Raw genomic sequence first — 9,328 nt, forward strand, 5'->3', positions numbered from 1 at the left:
AACACACCTGACACCTTGATTTTGGACTTTCAGCCCCAGAACTGTGAAGCAAGCAAATAAAAAAGTACCCTGACTTTCTCACTTCCCTTGCTTCCTCTCAGGTTGTGTACCAGCCCATGCTCCTCCCCAGCATGCACTTGTGCACCCAGCCCTCCCTGAGCTGGGCCATCCCTGCCTTTAGCCCTTGTGTCTCCTGAACATTGTTTCAAAACGTCTGCTCAGATGGTACCTCTTCCTTCAAAACACGTTGCGTCCATCCAGCCTCCAGATTCCACAGAGAAAATGGTGCTCGCCCCTGTTCTGTCTGGGCAAGAAACTCCCACAATTATTAACTCCCTACAATATTACGTGTGCTTTTAAAAGTCTTTCATGTACACGCAATGTTTTTATTTGGCTGCCATATGTTCTGTCTAAATAGTCATGTTTATTTACAAAGGAGGTAGCAGAAAAGATGTTAAATATTGTAGGGTATGTGTATTTGTCTTGTGTGTGTGTAAAGCTCCAGATACAATGTCCAACAATTTTTGTTATGAAACACACACTCTTTTGACACTTTGAGATGTGTCACAATTAAGTTGTCCTTTTATTTCTTAAACTGACATTTGAATAATCATCTCTGTATCAGACTATTCCACCAAGGGCCAGAGTTACAAATATGAATAAAAAAGGGTCCCTGGTGAGCTGGTTCATTGTGAAGAAATAGGGTATCTGTAAGGGAGACGTTAGACAGTGCACGGATGCTCAGTAGTGCTTTATGGGAGCCCAGAACCATCAAACTTCAGGAAATGGGGACCTAGGACTGGCGGCTCCTCTCCACTTCCCATTTCATGGTTTCTTCCCTCTGTGTCTCTTATCTCTTTCTAAGGAGAAACATGACCGAAGTCAGCCCACCTGGAGTCACTGGAGTCCCCTGCAGTGGAGGGTGACATATCATCATCTGATGCCACAGCCAAAGTTAGGAGGGTTATAAATACAGAGGACACCACAGGTAACCCTGAGAGATGACGAAAGGGAAGAGGAAGTGGGCAGAGGCAGAGCTGGCGGTTGTGATTTGAGTCACTTATGTTAACTGTGTGTGTCCACTTCCAGGCAGCCTGTTCCACTTCTTTGACTGGAAAAGAGTGAACAAAAACCCCACCAGGTTGGGAGGAGAGAGAGCCCCACCCCCCACTGTTCCCCAGGGAGCCCTGGGGCAGGCTGCCAGGGAGGCTCCGGGCAGGTGTGGAAGTGTGGGGCTGGCCAGACCCTGTTGGTTTGGGGATCAAGGAGGAAAAGTTTCTGCACAGAAATCACAGAGCCTGGAGATGAGTGTGAAATCATCTCCTATCCTGGGCCTGTCTCCGCCTTAGCCCTGGTGCTCACTTTAGAAAGCAGGAGGTCAGGGTGCCATTGCCTCTCGCGGACTGTTGTTTCTCTTGGAAACTCACTTAAAAGTTCCATGTCCATTGCCAATTACAGGGCAAGTGCTTTTCATAGAAATTAGTCTTTCTGGGTCTGACTTTTCAGGGTGCAAATCCCAGAAGCTTCAGGAAAGCTGCACTGGAAAAGGTTAGAGACGTGGAAATCAAGGCACTCCATGTATCTTCGCTGTTATTAGTTGGCATTTCTCCCCAAAGCCAACACATATTTCACTTTGACGTCAGATGAAAAACTACTGTTGGTAAGCAGGCTGGGTCCTAGAGGAATCATTGCCATCTCCCTGCCCTCTGAGAGCACGTCAGGCCACCCTGAGAGGCACAGGCTGGCCGCTCCAGGAGGGAATCTCGTGGTCCACTCTCTCTCCAGGGAGGAGGAGCGAGGTGTTTTGAGAATTTGGGTTCTCGCTTCCTTGGAGAAAGTGGATCAAAAGAATTGCTGTCTCCTTTGCTGGTGTTGAGGTTCTCCAGTTTTAAAGGGTCATGGAGGTGTTTCCTGCTGGGCTGTTCAGGGCAATTTTGAGGAGAATAAACAAAGTACATAAAGAAAGAATAAAGAAAATAAGCTGTCCCAGGCCTGGGGTTGGGGGAAAGTCAGGGATTCTGAGGAGAGAAGTTGGAGGTAGCGGCAAGAGAGCCTGCTGCACAAGAGTGGCCACGAGAGGGCCGCACTGAAGGACTATTTGGAAGTATTTTCTATTTATTTATTTATTTAGTTTTAAGACAGAGTTGCTCTTGATTACCCAGGCTAGAATGCCGTGGTATCGTCGTAGCTCACAAGAACCTCAAACTATTGGGTTCAAGAGATCCTGAGTAGCTGGGGCTATAGGTGCCTACCACCATATCCGGGTAATTTTTTAATTTTTAGTACAGATGGGATCTTGCTCTTGCTTAGGCTGGTGTGGAACTCCTGAGGTCAAGGAATCTCCCTGCCTTGGCCTCCCTGAGTGCTGGGATCACAGGCATGAGCTACTGTGCCTGGCCTGGAAGAATTTCCTTGAATGGAAGTTCTGCTAGCCTTCCCAGGTAGCTGATGTAATCTTCAGTCCACATTCTAGCTTTCTTTAATTTCTACAACTCAATTCTGAACCCACTGGGTTTCACACTCAACCCTCAGTCCCTTCTACAGGCGTTTATCTGGGCTTCAGTCCTCACCCGGAGGGCTTGGGAATATAAAGGTGCAGTGCTGGTGACAGTGGCGAAAGCCCATCTGATCTCTAGTCATATCCACATGGCTGTCTGCCAAGACTGATTCCATCATGCAACTCACGGAGGCTGTGCCTCCAAGTCACGTGGCCTTTCCTGGGAGATGCCATGCCATTCTCGAGGGCACAGGAATATCTCTGAGGCAGCTGCTTCTCTGCAGCAGTCAGGGCTCAGAGTCCCAGTCTCCAGGCCTCAGTGACATCTATCCTTTGGCTTGTCCCTTCCTTCACCACTATGAATTTTTTTTTTGTGTGTGTGTGTGTGTGTGGAAAAGTCTGCCTGTCCTCCAGTCCCATAACCCCATATCCAAACACTGGGCTATGTTTAACTCCTCTAGTACCACTAAGGGTTTTAAGGTTTTGGGAGCCGCTGTCAGGAAGAAGTCTTTCTGTTGGTCATATGGCAATGAACACAAAATGGCCTTTCTGCTAGAAATGGGCATTAGACAAAAGAGAAAAATGCACAGAAAAATTAGTTAAGAATTTAAAATATTATTTTGTACACATGTAAGTGGGAAACTCATATCATCTGTCACAATTAACCAGTTGGACCCTCTGCAATCAGTCATCTGTGTGCATGCTAAAAATATAGGTGACAGTGTCCCACATAAAGTCTATTTTTTTCTTTGGAGACAAAGTCACACTTGGTCACCTTTGGTAGAATGTGTGGTGTCTTAGTTCACAACAACCTCAAACTCTTGGGTTTAAGTGATCCTCTTGCCTCAGCCTCCCAAGTAGCTGGGACTACAGGCACCCAGCACAATGCCCAGCTATTTTTTAGAGACTGGGTCTCGCTCTAGCTCAGGCTGGTCTCAAACCTGTGAGCTCAGGCAATCCACCCGCCTCTGCCTCCCAGAGTACTGGGATTACAGGTGTGAGCCACCATGCCTAGCCATTGCACCCAGCCCCCTACATGAAGTCTAATGTATCAGAATATTTCTAGACAGTCCTATGTGCACCAAAGCTGATGAGTTGCTCAGTACTGCTGTTGTCTAGTACTGAGCTCTGCTTGTTCACTAGCTGGGTCGGTGCACTTTAATGTGCACTCCCGTCATGCAGAGAGGTCTTGTAAAGTTGGGAGGTGGGACCTGAGCTTCTGCATGTCTGGCAAACTCTCAGGTGATGCTACCGCTGGGTGGTAAAATGCTAGAGCATCTGTTTTGATTTCCTATGCCTACCTGTGGGGCCTTCTTGAGACTTCTTTTTTTTTTTTTTTTGAGACAGAGCCTCAAGCTATCCCCCTGGGTAGAGTACCGTGGCATTACAGCTCACAGCAACCTCCAACTCCTGGGCTCAAGCGAGTCTCCTGCCTCCGCCTCCCAAGTAGCTGGGACCACAGGCGCCCGCCACAGCACCCGGCTATTTTTTGGTTGCAGCCGTCATTGTTGTTTGGCGGGTCCGGGCTGGGGATTCGAACCTGCCACCTTAGGTGTACGTGGCTGGCGCCTTAGCCGGTTGAGCTATAGGCGCTGAGCCCTTGAGACTTCTTAAGGCCCTGGTGCCAGTGGTTTGCTTGCATTGGGATTGGAGATTGCTGTGCCCTCATGGACACTGTGTTGTGTTGACTGGGCTCTACTTAGTGGTCCTCCAGACTCACCCTGCCTTCCTGCTTCCCCCTGTCCTCCCTCCTTCTACTATCCCTACCTGCCTAAGGGCCATCTCTACCGCCATGGCCTGCTCTCCCTTACTCTGTGGGCTACTCTGACTATAGAGAAATCGTTGTCTATCTCTAGAGAATCTTTAAATTTGCTAGTATCATGAAGTACTTCCTTTTAGGGAAAAAGGGGAACTGAGACTTACCACTTTCAGCTTTCAGGTAAATTCAAGTGAGTCAGGAGTTTTTTTTTCTCTGTTGGTCCCCCATCAGGGGGTGGATCCAGTATAATGGAATGGAAGACACTCTAACTTCCTGCCTTATCCTTGACTCTGAAAGAAGCACTGAACCTGGGGGAACTGAGCCAGTGGGAGCACCTTTCTACAGGCAGAAAGGAGTGGGGCATCCCATACTTGCTTTAATGGCATGTGTTTATCCTTGAAGTCCTTGGGGAGTTGGGGGGCAGAGTTATAGAATTAAGAAGTTGTAAGATAGTTTTTGCCAGCCATGGAGAGCTTCTGATGTTCCAGCTAGCATGGGTTTAATCCCTGTTAGTTAATAATAAGATGGCAGGTCTAAAGCAGAGGTCTAGGGAAATACCGACCCGGGGTGCTCTTTAGATGTGCAGAATTGTTGGTCACATTGAAAGATCTAATGGCTGAAGTGAAGCCTGTTGTGGTCAGTAGACTGTAGTGACAATAGGTCCAGAAAAAGACCCCCAATTGTACAGTTGCTTATGTGGCGCTGGGCCAGAGTAAGATCTTCTAGGCCTGGGAAGGTAACCACAGATGTCACTGCTCCTGAGTCCAAACAAGCAAAGCCAGCACTTTTCCAAGCAATGGCACCCAAAGTAGCATCTGCAGAAAGCTGAAAGTCACCATGTGGCCCAGCAGTCCTACTCCTGCTTCTGTACTCTGTTAGCATCACCTGGGAGGTTTAGTAACAAGGACTCCAGTGCCCACCCTGCAGAGGCCAGTGAATGATGCTTTTGAAGGCACTCTATGGGCAATTTAAAAATACTCTACAGGCAATTTTTCACTTTGTCAGGTTTGGGATGAAATCTCTTAGCATAATGATTTGCCAAATTCTTAGAAAAATTCATTCACGAGGTAAATACTTATTGAACAATTACTGTATGCCAGGCATTATTCTAAGCCCTGGGCAAGCAGTGGTGAATAAGGCCCACAAGGTCTTCAGAGAACTCCAAAATAGAAAATGAAAATGAAGCATGAATTTTTCAAGATTTTAAAAGATTCATTACTTGGCAGAAAATGCTATTTTTTGCTGGACTCCTAAAGTGCCATCAGGTTCAGTGGTGCACAGTCTGAGAAGCAGTTTCTTAAGGCCTAGGAAGCAGCTTGCAGTGACAAAACCTGCATAGGGTTTTCTGTTTCCTCATTGATAAGGTGGAGACAATGGCCTCTACCTCATCTTATTGTGAAAAACGAAACACATCAATCTTGGAGCATAGTGCATGGGTGCCATGGACCCTTGCTGAATTTTTGTTCTTTTTCCTTTCTCTTTGCTTGCAATCAGGTTATTTCTTTTTGACGTGGGGCAAGATGGAGGAGAGAATAAGAACTTATCTGGAAGAGTGTTGCAGGAGGGACCTGAGGCTCAGGTGGAATGAGAACAGCACAAAATACAGATGCCAAGAAGAGGCCCTACTACTGCCATAGCAATAAGCCAACCCCAGGTATAAAATGGTGCAGCTGGTCTGGCAGTTCCTCAGAAAGTTAAACAGAGAGTCACCATGCGGCGCAGCAGTCCTACTCCTACTTATGTACCCAAGAGAACTGAAAACACGTGTTGACATAAAGACCAGTAATGCAAGCCCATCGGCATTATTTGTAATATCAAAAAAGTGGAAACAACCCACATCGCTGTCATCTAGTGAATGGATAAACAAAATGTGGTGATTCTGTACAGTGAAATATTATTCAGTCATAAAAAGAAGTGAACTCCTGACACGTGGGGCAGCACAGATGGACCTTGAAAATATTATGCTCAGAAAGAAGCCAGACACAGAAGACCCTAGATTGTGTGATTCCATTTACACAGAACATGTCCAGAATAAGAAAATCTAGAGACACAGAAATTAGATGCATTGTGTCCAGGGCCCAGGCAAAGGAGGAAATGGGAAGCTGAAATGGGTGGATTTCCTGAGCTCACAGATTTGAGACCAGCCTGAGTCAGAGCAAGGCCTCGTCTCTAAAAATAGCTGGGTGTTGTGGTGGGTGCCTGTAATCCCACTACTTGGAAAGCTGAGGCAAGAGAATCGCTTGAGCCCCAGAGTCTGAGGTTGCTGTGAGTTAAGACGCCATGGCATTCTACCAAGGGTGACAAAGTGAGACTCTGTCTCTAAAAAAAAAAAAGAGAAAGGGCATCCAATAGAGTCAGTAGGGTTCAGATGACAAACCTGGTTGGCCCAAGACTTTGCCTCTCTTTGTTGGAGCTTGCAGAATTTACTGATGTTTCAGTAAAGATGGATGGTCAGTGAACACAATGGTGCCTGTTGTCCTTATAATCATTATTATGTACATCCAGGCCTATGTGAATTATTTACCTAGGATTATATTTCAACCATAATGATGGCTTGCTAACTTTCAAATACTTCATTTCTTTTTTTGTTTCCCCAATACTCAGTTCTAGAAGCTTCATTTAGGTTGTTAGAAATACAGCTCCAAGTCCCTGTGCAGCGTGAGTTGGTGGTGTTGGTAACACGCCCCAGACCACAAGCACAGAGGGTTTGCTTGGGCAGAGAGCTCTGTGAATAAATCTTACAGGATCCTGTTGGGTGGGTGAGAAAAGTATTTTCAGGAGAAGCAACTGGAAATTTATATGCTGTGTGAAAATGTGTTATGGGGACAGAAGGTGTTTTTAAGCATGAAGAGTGTGGATCATTGATGGAAACAAAGACCTGCCAGCAAATTGCAGTTCCACTGGCAGGCTCATCACTGCCTTCAGGTTTTCTCCTGCGAATGGTTTTGACAATGTGCCATTTTACAGAATGTGTCACTGTTGCTTTTGAGCTGTCACATATGCTCTGCTGCACATTTGGGATTACTGCATCAGGTTTTTAAAACTGATTAAAAAAATCTTTTAACGCTTGTCTTTAGCATTTTACAAGGCAGTTGCTCACCAGCTGTTTGTTTATACTTTCTCGTGATTGTTTTTGCACATTATCGATGAGTAGCATACAATTAGATCATTATAATGGCAAGTAGTAAACTGAATTCCCTGTCGGGTATTTCTGGGGGAATAGACATACTGCTTCCAGTCCTAGTGCTTTTAAGAAACTGCCTAGTTAGATAATCCAATGGTTCCAGGGAGATGTGGGTCCTGTGCTTATTGCCAACACCTAGGGCTTCTAGTAGCTCTTGGCAGGGAATTAGCCAGCAAATCTCAAAGGTTCCTGGGACGCTGAGACTAAGGTTTGTTAAGAGTACGTATTTGAACCTCTTGATACCTGTATTTCTGACCCAAATCACACATGGTGATCTCTTTTCTGCTGGATATGATACTGAATTAAAATACTCTCAATGATCTGAATAGACTTAGAACCTCATTTGTCCAGTCATTTCTTAAATGACAATTTTATTGAGATACAATTCACATATGATAAAGTCACTTTTTAGAAGTACACAGGTGTACCTGATTTCATTGTACTTAGCAGGAATTGTGTTTTTGACAAAGTCTATTTGCTCCATTTTTCCAACGACGTGAGTTCACTTCATGTCTCTGTTACACTTTGGTAATTCTTGTGATATTTCAAATCTTTTCATTATTATTATATCTAGTATAGGTATCTGTGATAAATGATCTTTAATGTTACTACTGTAACTGTTTTGGGGTGCCACAAACTATGCCCACACAAGAAAGCAAACTTAATAAATGTGTGTATTCTGACTTCTTCACTGACTGGCCATTCCCCATCTCTCTCCTTCTTCTCCCATCTTCCTATTCCCTGAGACACAACAATATTGAAATATAACCTTACAATGGCCTCTGAGTATTCAGTGAAAGGAAGCGTCATATGTTTCTCACTTTAATTTAAAATCTAGAAAGCTTATTGAGGCAGGTATACCAAGAAAACAGAGGCTGACACAAGAGGATTACTTGAGCCCAGAAGTTTGAGGTTGCAGTGAACTATGATCAGGCCTCTGTGCTCTATCTAGCCTGGATACTCTGTCTCTTAAAAAAAAAAAAAGCTAGGCCTTTTATGCCAAACAGCCAAATTGTGAATGCAAAGAGAGAGTCTTTTTTTTCTTTTTAAATAAACAGAATCAACTTTTATTTTGATCTAATTGTATGTAATGAACTCAGAAGATCATGGCCTCCTGCCCAATGTGGACCCCCTATTCTCCATGAACTCTTGGCTGTAAGCACAAAGAAGGGAGAAAAAACAGACATGTGCCTAGCCCAGGACGATTTCCAGCCCAGTGCCTTGAAATGTCCTCTTTTTACTCCATTTTTTTTGTTTTTACAAAAGTTTATTCAAAGAAAAAAAATTCTTGAAGGAAAGCTTTAAAGTGCTATACTTAAAAGTGCTACTCCAATGACACATGAGTGATAAGAAAGAGAAACAACCTTATTGCTGATACAGAGAAAATTTGAGTGGTCTGGATAGAAGTTCAAACCAGCCACAACATTCCCTTCCAGGGGTCCTCAAACTTTTTAAACAGTTCACTGTCCCTCAGACCACTGGAGGGCCAGACTGCGGGCCCCAGGACGAGTCAGCTGCTAAGCAGGACAGGCAGCGGTGGCAAAAACACCTGGCGAGCTGGATAAATGTCCTCAGTGGGCTGCATGTGGCCCATGGGCCATAGTTTGAGAACGTCTGCCAAATTAGCCTATTCCAGACTAAGCTCCCAACTCTCTTAAATTTTATGAAGGCTAAGAAAGGTGAGGAAGTTGCAGAAGAAAAGTTGGAAGCTAGTGGAGGTTGGTTCATGAGGTTTAAGAAAAGAAGGCATGGCTTGGCGCCTGTGGCTCAAGCAGCTAAGGCGCCAGCCACATACGCCTAAGGTGGCAGGTTTGAATCCAGCCCGGGCCGGCCAAACAACAATGATGGCTGCAACCAGAAAAAATAGCAAGGCGTTGTGGCGGGCGCC

This window comes from Otolemur garnettii, unplaced genomic scaffold, assembly GCF_000181295.1.
Source record: "Otolemur garnettii isolate 467f Iridium unplaced genomic scaffold, OtoGar3 scaffold00063, whole genome shotgun sequence".
NCBI lineage: Eukaryota > Metazoa > Chordata > Mammalia > Primates > Galagidae > Otolemur > Otolemur garnettii.